The 15,644-nt window shown below is 48.7% G+C and overlaps 1 protein-coding gene across 8 annotated transcripts in view; it reads right to left on the bottom strand.

The window, feature by feature from the left end:
• The window catches only part of LOC116432939 (cell adhesion molecule Dscam2), a 257,102-nt gene that overhangs the window by 177,989 nt on the left and 63,469 nt on the right, over positions 1-15,644 (bottom strand). Inside the window, exon 1 of one of the 8 annotated variants that reach the window (XM_031990464.2) lies at positions 2,532-2,578. The exons of the other annotated variants lie outside the window; for them this stretch is intronic. The gene's annotated coding sequence lies outside the window, so the exon portion shown is untranslated. Of the gene's footprint in view, positions 1-2,531; positions 2,579-15,644 lie in introns of those variants that run through there. 8 annotated transcript variants of the gene reach the window in all.

The raw sequence follows: 15,644 nt of genomic DNA on the forward strand, positions 1-15,644 counted from the left end.
TTCCCCGGCCGGTTAATCGTTTTAGGAGAGTGCTTTGCAATTTACCGGGTCTTTACTAAAATAAGTAATTCCGGGGCGGGGTACTTCGCGACTGTCGCCGTATGCCGCGCCCGATCGCCGGACATCGGTGAGGGGTCATCATGCGAACGCATCGATTTGTCGCTTGATTTTTTCACTTATTGCGGTTTAACACTTCGCGAACGGCGAGATTCTTTTATCGAGAGTATCCGTTGTTTAACGGGGACGCTGTGATATTTCCTGTAAACGGTACGAAAGAAAGGGTTTAACCCTTTGCAGTCGAATGTCGATACTTCGAAGATGAAATTCTCGTATTTGTGATACTAAGTCGCTAGCAAATGATTGAATTATTCAAATATCGAGAGATCGGTTGGCAGTTTCTTCTATTATTTAAGCAATCGATGTGTAATTTAGCTTCATCTGCTGAAGGTTTTATATATTTCAAAGAATCTCCGTCCGCGGAGGATTAATATTTTACGAGACAGAACTACCTCGCTTCAATGTTTCGTGCGTCGATACGTTGTTCGAAATATATCGAATTTGAATTCGAACCCCCGAATATAGAGGGTTAAGCAAGATTTTAGCGGGATAGTCGGAGATACGTACGAGTGGAATTATGCTAAACGTGTCAGTAACTTCTATTACGTGAAACGATCCGACAGCTACTCGTTCGAAATACCACGGTTACTCGTCTAAATTATTCGAATAAACGGATGGAATGATCTATCGCTAACAACGAGCAATTACCACTGGCATACTCTAATAACAAGAATTCATGCGTCTAATTGTATCAAACAAACGTCGCAGCGATGCTCGGCAGCGATCGAAATCGTTGCGTCACCGTTAAAACAAGTTAATCTCGTTATCGGCAGATACGACTTTTTAATCCCGCGATCGACGCGCGAGATCGTAGATCACCGCGGATAATTGGGAACATTAGACCGAGCGAAAGACGCCGATAGGGATCGCGTCGCGAGCTATAATTCAACGCGCTCGCGGTGTTGTTCCGAGTACAAACGACGATACCGTGGAACAGAGGATCGTCGGCCGGCGCCCTGCGAGGCGCGTATCTCTCGAGCTAACCCCTGTTTATACAGGATTCATAACCTGGCCGGAACAAAAGAGCCCCGTAGCCGTAGTTAATACATCATCCCCTCTGACGAGAATCTGAATCCCGTAAGAGGACGTTCGCATGTAATAAGCGTATTAATGAGGAAATATTATTTACACCGGGGCCGCTCGTTTAATGCCACGGCCACGTGACCTAACGCCCGCGCCTAATAACGTTTCTCGCGTTGGAGAACAATGGAAACCGGCGAACGGCGGGCGAGGGGAAGGGGATGGGCGGGGGAGGGAGAGCAGTTTGAACAAAACGTAATAAACGCTCGCAAACGTTGGCCCCGGCGAGGCCGGGCCGATCCGAAAGTTTGAAAAGTTCCACGGCTGCATCCATTCGCCGCGGGCACGAAATTAATACGGCCAGCTTCCCAGGAAAAGCAAGCAGCGAGGGTAACGACGAAAAAGCCGCGGACACCATGGTGTGTTCCCCGGCGACAGTTTCATTCCATCGTTGTCAACGTCAAGAGCATTCTTCTGCTTCGCAACTCGCCGTCCTCCCCGTCCGCCCCCGACCGACGCCGCGCCTTGCTCCTTATTCGTGGAGATTCCTCCCCCCTGCCCACCCCCGGCGGACGTTCATTCATCCGTGTCTCGCACTCTCACACTCCGGGCTTTTTTTCCACCACCGGCAGCCATTCCATCACCTTGTCGACCGGCTACAACGCGGCGGGCCCACGCTTTTCTCCTGTGTTTCTTGCTGCCGCGAAACTTCCAAGAGGATACCCCCGTCTTCGAGCTTCTTTGCCACCGCCGTTCGACCTCATCAAGCCGAATTAATCGCGCCCGCCTTGAGAAATACCGCCTGCCAACCGCCACGCGCTCCGCGGAGTAACACGGTCGCGCCGTCTGATCATCGAAAGAGCGCGACCGGCTCCGGAGGAATCGCAATTATTGAGAGGATCATCAGGACCTCGGGACGCTCGCCTTTGGACGGCTCTTCTTTGCCCTCGGATGTCTCTGGTCTTTGAAACGCGCACGAGTTCCCGGCGAACGCGCGCGCCGCGCGATGCATCATTGGGAGTTCGGCCTTCCCTAACCCATTCGAGAGCAATGCATCAAGCGTGTAATGGAGTGCTCGGAGAGACCGGTCACCGTGCGCGTAATGATAATGGATTTCTACTATCAGTTAGCAGTAAAAAGCTAGGTTACCTTATCAGCTAGTGCTAAGAATTAACCGTGCAAACATGGAAACTATTAGTTTCCAGCTAAGACCCAAAATCGTAGGGATTACGAAGAACGAACGGTGAAATTGATTTTGAATCTAGCCTGGAGATCGTCTAGAAGTATCTAATCTCGAATTAAAATAGTCTACGTTCCACGGTTTTAACGACACGATTCCATAATCGAGTTCTCCGTAAGGAAACCTCGAAATCGTGTTACATAAATTGAAATACCTTCCGAAGCGAGGAATCGAAGCATGTTAATAGCGAACCGAGCGACGAGGAAACACACTGGTAACAGTACGCCGTTCTCTTGTTATATAGTCGCAGCCGGCGACGTAATATCAGCGTATTCAATTACCGACAGCGGAAAAATGACGGTCGCGGAACCGGAGTCGAGTGCCCTTGAAATTACCGCGTGTTCGTCTTGACTCAGGAAAATCCCGGGACGGCCGGCGTTAGCACGTAACAGGAACTTTCGGCACCACCTGCTGGAACCGTGTTTCAGTGGCCGGAATAATACGTTGGCACCGATGCATTAAGGTCCTTGAACCCCGCGTTACTTGTCCGCGTCAGGGAAATATCTGCAGCACCGCTGTATACCATTAATTTTGTAACGTTCCCGCGAGCGAACTAATATTAATTAACGCGAAGGTCGCCGGAGAAAATGCTCTCCGGCGCGCGTATCAAATACATCGTTATAATTACGTTCCCCGTACAACGGCGCTCTGCATCCGCGAAATTAATCGCGGGACATCCATCCAGCTCGATCGGCCTCGAATCAACGTCGGTCGCGCATGCGATCGTGAAATTCATTATCCCCGCCCCGGCGAGCGGGAATAAAATATAGTCCATCGATCTACGAGCTCGTTCACAATTTTCTAAATTGCGGCGGAATCGAGTTTAGAATTGGTACGGGAACGATACGATCGCGCGGCAGCCTTGGAACAATGCGCATGCAACGTTTCGCGGCAGATACCGCGTCGGTTAGTTTGTTGTTGGCTACCGCCGCAGAAAAACGAATGGCTGTTGAGAGTTCGGCCGATAAAGTCCCGCGAACCCGTGATAAAGTGTAAATTGCAAATGAGCCGCGAAACTTACAATTACACGTATGATATACGGCTGAACTAGATTCGGAGCGTGTCTCGTAGCGCAGGATTAATTGCTACGCATTTGTGAGTTCCGCTGGAATAATTTCCAGAGATACGGATGTACCAGAAGTTGGAATTCCGTGCGAGACACAAGCGAACGATTCATCTTAGCTTCGCGCTAAGCCGGCGTGGAGACGATAAAAATTATCCTCGTTACTCCTAGGAGCTGGATAAAGATTCACGTTTCTATGAGTAAATTTGAAACAACGGAAATCCGGAGAATTGTCGGTTCTTCACCGTTCGTTCTGGTTAACCGACAATTCGATGAAATTTTTATTCTAGCATTCTAGCATTTTCTATTCTAAGATCCAGAACGACTATTGATTAACACTAGAATAACATTCTTGATTTTTTATACAATTACTGACAAGCTACAGATGCTCTGAGAAATCGTTGAAGAAGCTGATTTATTAATACCTACATTAAAATATAACCCAATTAAGATCTTAATAAATACAGTTACAAGTTTCATATAGAAATTTATCAGTTTAAGTGCTTGGTATATCTAGCATTAAACAAAATTCTCCCAAAATTTCCTGCTTCAACCCACCAAACCGCGAACTGCAATGTTTAGAATCAAACAAAAATAACGCACTCACGCCAACGAAGTAAAATCAAGTGAATAACTGCGTCTTATCCCGATACCGTATCGCGAAATTGCGACATGGTCGACGAACGGTGCAAGTCTCACGCGGCGCTCTATCCGGCGCACGAAGACGCAGCGAATTCTTGGTCGTGAAAAATTCCCATTATCCGGCAGGGAATTTTCATTCCGTCGGAACACTTCCGCTGTATTTCTATTTCCACCGACTATTCTTATTTTTTGCCCGTCCCCTCCCGTTTCGACGCGTACCGCCGGTTTGACCGCGTTCCCCCGCGCCGAACAAAACAATATATCGGTGCGGCCCGCGTACCGGCGGAGGCGTCGGCATTTTCCTCGGGCTCCGGCTGACCCGTTATTTATCGCGGATTGAAATTCGGGGACCGCGGCGCGGCCAGGAATTTCATTAAAATTATGACTCGGATATTGGAACGCGGCAGCGGCGACGCGCGTGAAGGCTCGTTTGCGGAACGTGGACCGACTCCGCGACGACCGCCTCCTGTTCGCTTCTGCTCGCCGAGCTGTATTCTTGCACGTACGCAACGCGTGCGTTTGCACGGCACCCGGTATATAGTGCGCCGGTTCGTGAGCGGCCTTCCAATTTCTTGGCTTTTGAATAATTACAGCAATTACCATTCGTAATCGGCCGCTAACGCGGTTATCTTCGGTTTCGAGCAGGTCCCGCTTGCGTACGGGGATCGAATGAAATGATTATTTTAACCCTTTGCGGACGGAGATTCTACAAAATACACGAAACCCTCAGCAGATGAAGCCTAATTGTCAATTGCTTAATTTATATAAAAAAAGGAAACTACGTATTGATGTTTTGCTGTTCGAGTAATCAAATCATTCGTCCACGACTTAGTTTTTTAAATACGCTTCATCTCGCCGAAATGTAGACATTCGTTCGTAAAGGGTTAATCGAATTCTAGAAAAATTTTAGATTTCTTTGTTAAGTTCGAACGTTTGAAATATCAGTTTTACGAGTGAATCCAAGGGAACTGAGATTGAGGAACTCGGACCAGGATTGGCCAAGGGCTCCTTTGGGATGAGCTAAACGACCATTCAGTTTCGGATTTAGATGCAACGGGAACTGGTTCGAGTTTCATCTTGTTTTGGTTAAACCGGAGCTAATCCTGTGCCCGGTTGTAGTTCCCCTGAATTTTGCGTTGTTTTGCGTTTAAGTCTCTTTATTCGTGTTCGCTACAAACGTAGGTTTTGCAACTTTCAAACGTTACACTGATTTATATTTCGAAAGCCGCGATCTATCTCGGTTGATCTTTTTTTCTCGTCGAAATCGGTGTACACTGATCAAACAGTATTTTTATATTGAAGCTGTAAGCTATTTTTCTCTAGCACACATCACTCGGTTACTTCATAAAAATCGTCCACGCAAATCCAGTGGAATATTGGTGGCGTTGTACGCTCCGCGCACGAAAACGAACGCTTTGTATCAATATTTGTTATTTGATGATACATTTTTCTGCCGCCACATTTATTCAGGGAATTTGAAAGTCCGATGGAATATATTTTAAGCGCGCCGTTTTTGTACGGCGAACGAAGGGAATTTCAAATCAACCACGGTCGGTCGCATTTCTTCAAACAAACAAAGGCGTATCCGCGCGTCAACCTCCACCGCGAGCAATCATTTCCGCGATCTTCCTTTAAATCAAACGTTTCGCGCAACTTCCCGCGGCAAATTTTCATGCGATATTCAAAGTTTACGCGCAGTTCATTTTATTCGAACCACGCTGTTACGCGCGTATCGTGTTTATGCGAGGGACGCACGCCGCCGGGGGTTTCTGGGAAGAAATGCAAGCGTATGTACAGCTGTTGAAAAATGTTGCGGTCCCACTGATGTATTTAGTACTCGTGCAAATGAATTCAAAACTAATTTTCTCACTCTGAAAACAGTTGCAGAACCATTTCAACTACAAGACTGTAAACGAATAACAGACTATATTTCGAGTCAATCTAAAATCCGATGAGTAAGACGCTCTAACTTATCAGTTATCACAAACTCGAAATAAACACGATTCTGGGATTGCGTAATCGTAGATAGTCATCTGAGATCAGTTAACAACAAACCACTAAATAGACGTCATTGATAATGAACAACGCACCATCGCTGGAGTAATTACTACTTGTCTTTAAACACACTGCTTTTCGCTTATAAATTTTTAAATTTCTCAATAAACTGATTTCCACAGTAAATACACCATCCCTTAAACAATGTCGTTTCTTATCTTATCCCGTAACATTTCGATAACGACGTCAAAAAGGTAATCGAACAATGAGAAAAATTCATATACAACGCTGATGAACGTGCCAACGACTCAACAAATTTTACATCAGGAGTTGTCATAAAAAGACCACTTATGGGACGATCTAATCTTTTGCACTAGAAACATTCGACACTTTCCAGCGAGACAGACATTATTCGAAACGAACTAACGAGGAAACAGTAAATCAACCCTTTGAACTCTGTAGGCTCCAATATTGCACCAGTTATGATATTAAATATTTTAATGAATCCAATAAACCACCCTAAAATTATTAGATTCTCCACACACCCAAATTTTGCACTGAGAAGAGAAATAAAAGATCGAAGAAACGTTATAGCATTTCTCATTTTCGCTAGGAATACTACAAAAATTACTTTCAGTCTCTGATAGATTACAAAACAACCTGCAGTGCTAAGAGTTAAGAAACAAAGCTATTTTATACAAAACTTACTGTTATATATAATTCTTCGTAATTTTGTTATATCAAATCAACCGGTAACTGAGAGTCACCTCTCGAGTGCAAAGGGTTAAAGTAATTTCTGTTTCTACAAGGAAGTGATTCGCCGTAGCATCATTTCCGTTACACTTGTAGCAAAAAAAAAATCGTAAGGCAAAGGGGTTAATAGTATTCCTCGTAAACAATATCCCCGCGAATCTTCGACGCCCTGTACACGCCGTACAGGCGCGCCGCGAAAATGCCTGGTTTACGGCGGGGGATAAATATATTTTTACAGCGGGCAAGATCACTGGCCGAATGGCGGAGGTAGTAACCCGGACTCAGCCGTTCACGAAGAATCCACATCGTTTCACTTTATCGCCCCGTTGTCAGGCTATCCCGAAAATACGGAAACGTCACTGTACCCTCGGGGATTCCTCCGCGGCGAGAAAAGGCGGCGCGAGCGCCGGCCGCTTACCGAAAATATAAACCGAGACTCGATAAAGAAACCGGGCCCGGGGAGATTTCGAGAAAATTGCGCGCGCCGCGCGCCGTTACGTTCTATCAAAAGCGGTGCGGTCTTTTTTTATCGTTCCCGCCTGCGCGAAACATAAATCCGACGTTCCGCCCGGTCGCGCGACGTTAAAGTTCCCTGCAACATTCGGATCGCGAATTTCAACCCCTCAAAAACAGGCGGAGGTTTATTTTCGAGCTTGCGGAAGGTGTGCAATACTCTAGACGCGATTTTTGTATACATTGAAACGATAGTTATATTATCGTCGAGACTAGAATTAAAAATGTAGGTTCGCGTAGTTAGAATATTCATCGTAACTGCTCGTCGAAATACGGAGATAATAGATATCAACAATTTTAACGTTGTATACTTGGAATAGGTCTAATAAACTCAAAGTTCGGACTAAAACGTGCTCCTTCGAGTAAAATATTCATGATATTGAACGTAAAACGCAGACTTCGTTAAATTTCGCTCGTACGGTCCGTAACTTCCTAAACATTTCGTCCACCTTCCCGCTTCCTTCTCGCCACGGGTTATCGCGGAGTAATTCTATCCGTTTCTCCTTTAATTACATTGTAACCCGCGCTTATTACTCGTGTATGTATTCGTTCGTTACCAGATCTCGATGACGGCGGTCCTACCGGTAACTTCTCACTCGTCGCGAACTATCAGTTGTCCGCGGCGTTCGCGTTTAATTAATAAAGTTTAAAAGCGAATCCCGGTCCGTGCTCTTGCGAAATCTAATATCGAAGTACATTCGAGCGGTCTGCGTTTCCTGTGAGTGGGCGGCGGGCGAACTCTCCGCGCGGAAATAAAAACCGAAAGTCGATAGGGAAACGCGAGCCGGAGGAGCAAGCACGCGTGAAATTCTTCGGGCAAGAACTTCGTCCCGAGCGTTCCCCGAGTCGACGAACTCCTCCAAGTCGCAGATTCGACGTTGAACTGTACTTTCCGGCCGGGTCGCGGGCGACGCTAACGTGAAACCAAGTATCCGTCCGGTTAATTCATCGCTGAACTTCCTGGAGCAACTGGGTCGACGGTGTGGTCTGTCTACACTTGGCTAGGCTGAGGAATGGAAGTCTAAGTGGTCGGTTTTCATCTTTCCTTATCTGACTTTCGATGCTAATTTAGCACTCGTTGGCGCAATCACACGTAATCGATCGAAATTAGAAACGAAACAGTTGGTGGTAGACCGATCTTGCCATTGTGCCGTTTCAGGGATCATCTTCTGGGCAATGAACAGTAAGCTTTGCGGAGGCGATGAATTCTAGAAGGAATTCAGATCTGATCGATTAGATCTCATGTTATTTTCAATAGTAATTTGTTCTTTGCCAATATGGTCACACGTAACAAATCAAAATTGTAAAACGAATCACGAAGCGATAGAAACCTCTTATCCTTGTACCATCTCAAAGATCATCTTCCATGCAACGAAGAGTACTAAGCTTTGCGAAGATGATGAGCTCTAGAAGTTCTCATATTACTTTCAATACTAATTTGTCATTCGTCAACACGGTCACACGTAGCAAATCGAAACTAGAAACAGAACACATGGTAGACCCCTCTCGTCCCTGTGGCATCTCAAGAATCATCTCTTGAGCAGCACAGGATTGATTTAATCGATCAATTCTCATTTGTTCTCATCTCATTGTTAGTAAGGAATCAGAACTACGAGCGAAATCCATAGAGAAAGATCCCTATTACCTCTACGCCGTCCAACTAGCCATCAAGCGATAGAAAATAACAATGTCCCGGGCGTAATAAGGGAACCGAAGGAATATTAACTCGGCCCGACCCAACCCACCACTCCCTCAGAAAATATTTATCGCCGGTTCATCCGCTCGACCCAGGCAAACCCTTGAAATCCCGCCGTGACCTCGAGCGGGAATAATGCAGCGAAAAATTCGATCGTTATGCGACGGATTTATAGTTCGCCCGGTAACAAGGGAAGAACGGAGGATACGCTTAACGAGGTGCTTCGCGTTCGAATTCCGCGCGCGAGAACGGCCGCATACAAATGGATCTAGTTACGTCGCGGGATCTCGCGAATGAAATTTTCAACGCTGAGCTAATCAGCTTAAGACAGTCCGCGGGGGCTCGGTGTCCCTCGGAACGGCCGATTCTGCCTCGCGATTGCTCGCCGGAGTGCCCTCGATTAAAACCGACAAACGGAGATACCTCTTTGAAATATTGGGAGTACAAAGAATGTATCTTTCCAGGGATAAACGTGTGTACATTGAAAAATTAAAATACATCGTTCATTTATTCAAGCGTCAAATCGCATTAACGAACGAACCAACGGATATATATTTCCACGTGCAACCGAAGCTGGACTTCAGAAACAACTCGGATCTCGCGACTCCCATTAACAAACTACACGTTTGATTCTATATACCCCGGAAATTAGCGTTTCAACAGGGGAGTATAAAAGTCGATTTAAACCGTCCCCAAAGAATCTCGAAAAAATGTAATATCCGTGAAATTGACGGGTTCCGTGAATCTAGTGTTAAAACATATCCTCCCTGTACACGAACTTCGCCAAAGGAAGTCGCACTGAGGAGCAGCGCGCCGCCGCGATGAAATTCTTCGCGCACGCGGTCGGAGGAAATCATAAAGATGCAGGAAGCTACAGAGACAGCGTTTATAGTTCCGAAAGACTGGCTCCGGAAATGAAGTTCCGCGTAACTGGAAGACAAGCACCGGCTCGCTGTTTTGTGTAATAGTCCCGCCAGCGAAAGTTCACCGTCGATGAACGAAAATTGCCGGCGGACCGTTAATTTCGAAGATGTTTACTCGGGATCGTCGCGGCGATACCGAAAGTTCGTCGCTCGGTAATCCCTCCGGGTGGAAGTAATAGACGCGGACAATAGCTCCGCGGGCCGCAACCCCGTCCGGCGAGGCAAAATTTTTCAAACTGGCCGGGATTATTCGACGGCTGTAAGTGGTCGCATTGCGGGACATGCACGCCGGCGAATACACGCACCAGAATAGACCACTCGGCGCCCGAAAAGCGCAGGTACACGGTTCCCGTTGTATTCTCCGGTGAGGTCGAGACAAGGAACGACAGCGCGGATGCGGGATGCGCCGCTCGACGAGAGAAATATGAGCGGGAAATCTGTATCGACGCGGCCGGAATATATCGACGGCCGTCTTTAAATTTCACTCGTCGGGGGTAAATAATTCATCGAAGCTTTATAAACGATTTCAATCGCTCAGAAATGTTTGATCGCGCGCTCGATCGTCGATGAACTTGCTTTTTCGCTGAAATTCCGACTCGGTTGAAGTCGAAACGCCGTGATTGACCTTTGACACACGAATCCGACGGTTCGAAAAAGAGTCTCGTGCAGCGAAGACTCGTCGGGCATTTCCGAAACAATCAGAAACGGAGAGGAAAACTTTGCGAACTATCTGAAAACCGGAAACTACCGCCGAGCATTTCCAACGGGAATTTTCCAAAATCCCTGGCAAGATCCTCGGTTTTACGTTCGGCGGTTCCATGCACGGGAACTGTCGCGAGCTATACTGAAATTCTTAACGAGACGAGGGGCGGGGCGAATGGAGCGAGAACAAGCGGCATTGAAGCGCCGCGGAAATACAATTTCCGAAGAACGACCAATGTCTGTAACTGCCGGGACAATTGACGAGCGAGTCTCGTGGAAAAAATTTTCACGTAGACGAGGGGGGGGATGCGATTCGAATGGCCTCGGCGATCGTAACGCGTGTTCCCCCCTCTTTCTGTTTTTTCTTTGCGTGCGCCCGATGCAACGCGGCGGCACGCGGGGGATCCATTGTCGCGGAAGTCGCGTGCAATCCCCGGCGGACAGCGGGAATGCAATAACGTCGGTGCGCTAATGTTCGCGGAAATAATGTATCGCTGCTGGTAGTGTAAATTTCGCCCACTAGCTGGTCGATACAGCGTAAATATGCGTTAAAGGGGGATGCTGAATGGGGATGCGGAGAGTATGGCTCGCGTCCGTGTGTACACGCTCGTCGGTATCAATGGCCCGGCCCGCCGTCTATGTGCACGCGTGTGCACCAGTGTGTACGTGTATGCGCGCGCCGGCTCTGTCGATGTGCGAACGCGAAGCGCAAGTCACCGGGAAGACGAGAGGGTGGTCGGGGGCGTGCGGCGGGTCTGCGTGGTGTAATGGCCTGCTGCCGAGGGTGCATTAAGGCGGTTTATGTACACGAAGAGGTATGAGGTCTTTTAACCCGACTCAAATGCTGGTTTCATTGAAACCGTAGCGCGCCGCGCGGCGCGTCCCGGTCGTTGCGATATGTCCAATAATCAATTTCAATGGGTTATTAAAACGCTACCGGCGCGAGCACTATGAATTCTAGATTATACGACGTCCGTTTCGATCCACCGGAATAACGACGTAGCTGCGATTCGAGCGTTAGATAGATTCGAAAATTCCTCTCGTTACAGATACCTTCGTTTTCGTGTAATTAAGCATCTCGGAAGATATAAATTTGAAAGAGCGTTACACGAAGGGAAGTCTTCTATGGTTTTTCAACCTTCGACGTGCAATTGTCAACGGAAACCATCGCGCTGGGGTGGATCTTCGTTAGGGTATACCGTGGACATTCATTTGTTGTCTTTGTTAGACGCTCACGGGATCATTACGCGGCCCCGGAACGGGGATAATGGGACGCGTCGAAGGATATCGACTCGCGGGGGCTTTTGCGTACGGACGTCGCCTCGCTGCGAAAGAGTCTCGCGAGCGCGCAAAAGACGCGTGGCTCCTTTCTATTAAATCATTACGGGGCTTTTGTTGCGCCGGCACAATGGACGAAACAGAGATAAAAGAAAATGAACGGGCGGCGTGTCATTTGCAGAGGAACGATGATGCACTCTCACGGCAGGTGCATTAAGGCGGTTTATGCACGCGAAGAGGCGGAGGAGAAGGTGGCGGGCGAGGAGGAGGAAGAGGGGGAGGGGAGGAAGAGGATCATCCACTTTTAGGTCTCGCCGGTCCCCGTCGTCTCCCTGAAACCGCGGCGGATTATGAAGGCAGTAAAACGTTTAAATCGATAACCAGCGGCCGGGCACAGTCACGCCGAGCCGTGCCGCACGCCTTCTCTTTCTTTCGACCCGCTCGATCGCTCGTTCTCGCTCGCCAGCACGCCCGACCACTTCCTATCTGTTTGGCCGTCTTACGTACGCCGGAGAAAATTGTTTTCCGTTGTTTGTCGGCCGAAGATAAATCGAGTTTCGACGGGGCGTTTGAATTTTGCATGAATGGTCCGCGGGCGACGCGAGCGCGCGCGCTAGTACGCCCGCCGCGCGGATCCGCGCGAAAGAATGGAACGTCAAAAGCGAAATGAGTTATTTATTGCTCTTTTTGTTAGGTGTTCACGCGCGCGATAAATCACATTTCGAAAATGCTTTCGGCTGCAGGATTTCACTGGAAGGCCGGAATTTATTATCGTACGCGGCGAACGATCGCCGGACGGCAAGCGTCCGTCGGGAATAAAAAGGACTGCGCGCGACGCGGCCCGTCTGAAATTTATAATTACAAATAGAGCGTCGCTCGACGACGGGTACCAGAATTTTTGTGACCACTGGGACTCCAGCCGTGCGGAACAGTGCTACGAACGGCGCAGTGTTTGCAGGGTACACGCGAAAGTTACCATTTTGTTATTCCTGTTTCGCCGCTTCCGAGGATGTTTCGTTTTCATCTCCGTTTTACCGGTTAATAACTTCGACACTGCTACGTGGTCGATCCTCGCACTCGACTTTAAAGTGAAAACCGTATTAGAAGTTCCTGTATTACTATAATTCCCGAACATACGCCCTAAGATATGATTTTCTCTTTGTTACTCTTCGAACTTGTATCTTACAAGGTTAGCGCTCACGTCTGTTACAAAAATTCTACATCAAAATTGTAGTTTCCTCTTACGCCCATGAACCCAATGTGAATCAAATCGTGTTCAGGAACATTTTACGCTCGCGCAGGAAAAAAGGGCGACGTGGTCGAAGTTCACGAAGGAAACCGAGAATCCACTCGGGACGCTGAAAAGTTATTTACGAGTGCGATTCGACGGTATGAAATGTCTCATCCTCTTTCGAGAACTCGTAATCGCCTTTCGCGACGACTGCCGATGATGAATGCACGCCTGGTCAGATCAATAGCGTTACAATTTTCCGGATTAACCTCTCTCCCGCCAGATTACGAGATTCATAGGACTCGCTCGTGCCACTCGGGACGTCGTTAACACCGCGGCTCGTGTCACTGTCGGTCGACAATGAATTTATTAAAACACTAACATCGCGGTCCGCCGAGGAGGAATTTCACGTTCGCGCGAGCCCGGCTCGTACGTTCGTTTCGACGCGACGCGACGTGTCCCGCGATGTATCTCGAGAAGCCACCGATCATAATGCGAGGTCGAGTCGGTACACGGCGAATTAGCTGCGCGGCGTTGGTAAAACTCCGTGGGAAAAGGCGGACTCGCCGGGACAGCCCGTAGAGAGCTTATTGTAATTTATATCGGCATGAATTAAAGGATTACGTTATAACCGGGAGTGAATTATGGGCCGCCGCACTATATCCGGCCCGATATATCGATCCGAGCGCGCAGCCAAAACCGTGGCCCGATACATTTCACGAGGAACACTTTCAACAACGTCGCACCGGCGCGAACGATTACGCGCGGCCCGTCGCGCTCTACTTTGTCCGAATTAAACGCTAGACGAGCGCACGCCGCCGGTCTCTGTCGGGACCTTTATTTGCCGGCCGTCCGGCAAATTGAAAACAAATTAAATTCGCGAAACTGATTGTAACCGGGCCGACTCTCTGTGCAATTAATGTAAACCGGGCCCCGTAATCCGCGGATATGTAAATAACGCGGGGCTGAACAGGTCCGGCCGCTTTGAAAAATCCATTCCGATCGGCGCGCGGAGCTGACCCGCGCTCCGTACGCCGGAATTCGACAAAGGTCCCGTCCATTCTCGTTATTCCATTTCTAGCTGGCCGCGCCGACAGGACGCGATCGCGGGATCCGTTCATTGGAATTGCAAATGGCGGCCGCGCCGCGCAGCGGAGAACCCTGTGTCCGGTTACTTGTTGTTTCAGACGTTTTCCGGGGAAAACGAGGGATTCACGGAAGGTCTCGTAGGTCGCACGACTCCGCTCGATTGCCGCGTACGTCGAAATAACGGGCGACGAACTTTCGAACTTCTAAACACCGTTCTCGCGTATCTGTCCGCATTTATTTGAGAAATGCTCCCCCGTAGACGTCGACCCGCAATCCCGTCAGCCGGGTCAGGTCGCCGCGCGGAGGATCGAGGAGGAACGAAAATCACGCCGACCTCTCGCACGAGCGAATTCCACGTCGATTTCACCGAAGCCAGTTACCGGCGTGTTTCACGCGTGCGAACGTCCGCGGTTTGCCAGACGCGACGTCCCATTGAGGGCCACACCGTGGAACAATAGTCGTCCTCCGGCGAGAAAACTGGTATTGTCCCCGTAAACGTTGTAGCCCCCAGAAGCGTCGTGAAAGGAAGACAATGTGCATAGTTTGAACCGTGTTTTTCGTTTCTCGCGGAAACGTCGTTTGATAGGTGGCACGCTCGAGTCGGCTGCGCTCGCAGCATCTTCGACCGCGCGCGACGCTTCGCTGCCGGTGAACGCAAGAAGGCGACACTGAAATCTCGCGCGGAGAAAGGATTGAGACGCAAAGAATCAATAGTGGATAAAATGGATTAAAATCAAATACGATTGAATCCATTCGCATACGCGAAACAGCTAAATGGCAATAGCGAAGCGCGTACCTGTCGTTTCATTCGGAAAAACCTTTAAAACAACATGCCCCGGGAACCGCTCGTGCCGTTCCACAATTAAGTCAGGAACAATTTCGAATCCCGCGAAAACCGAGGATCATAGACCGCTATCGTACTCCGGCGAAATCAATTCCCCGCATCTTTACAATGCCGATCCGCGCTTGGTAACTCCCATCCACTCGGCGCGGGTATCACAAAGCGCAATCCATGCCGGCCGAATGAAAAAGCCACGGCTACGAACCCTTAATTCCCGTCATCGATCATCGAAAACCCGGCCGAAAGTGTGCACCCTCGATAAAACGGCCACAATAACCGGCGAGGCTCTTGACACGCGGAACGAAAAAGGTAGAAGAAGACCGAAGAGAGAGGGGAAAATATGGAAAAAGAAGTATCCGCGCGATAACTGCGGCGGAATATAGCCTCGGAGCTCGGACTATCCGAGGCCGCTCGTTTTCCGGTGCGTCGGTGTTCGTGCTCCCGCGAACACACACACACACACACGCGCGCACACGTACACACACATACACCGTTCAATCTTCTCCAATTAAATTCTATTGGAATTCGCGCGAATGCCAAT

The sequence above is a fragment of the Nomia melanderi genome, chromosome 6 (genome assembly GCF_051020985.1).
Source record: "Nomia melanderi isolate GNS246 chromosome 6, iyNomMela1, whole genome shotgun sequence".
Taxonomy (NCBI): domain Eukaryota; kingdom Metazoa; phylum Arthropoda; class Insecta; order Hymenoptera; family Halictidae; genus Nomia; species Nomia melanderi.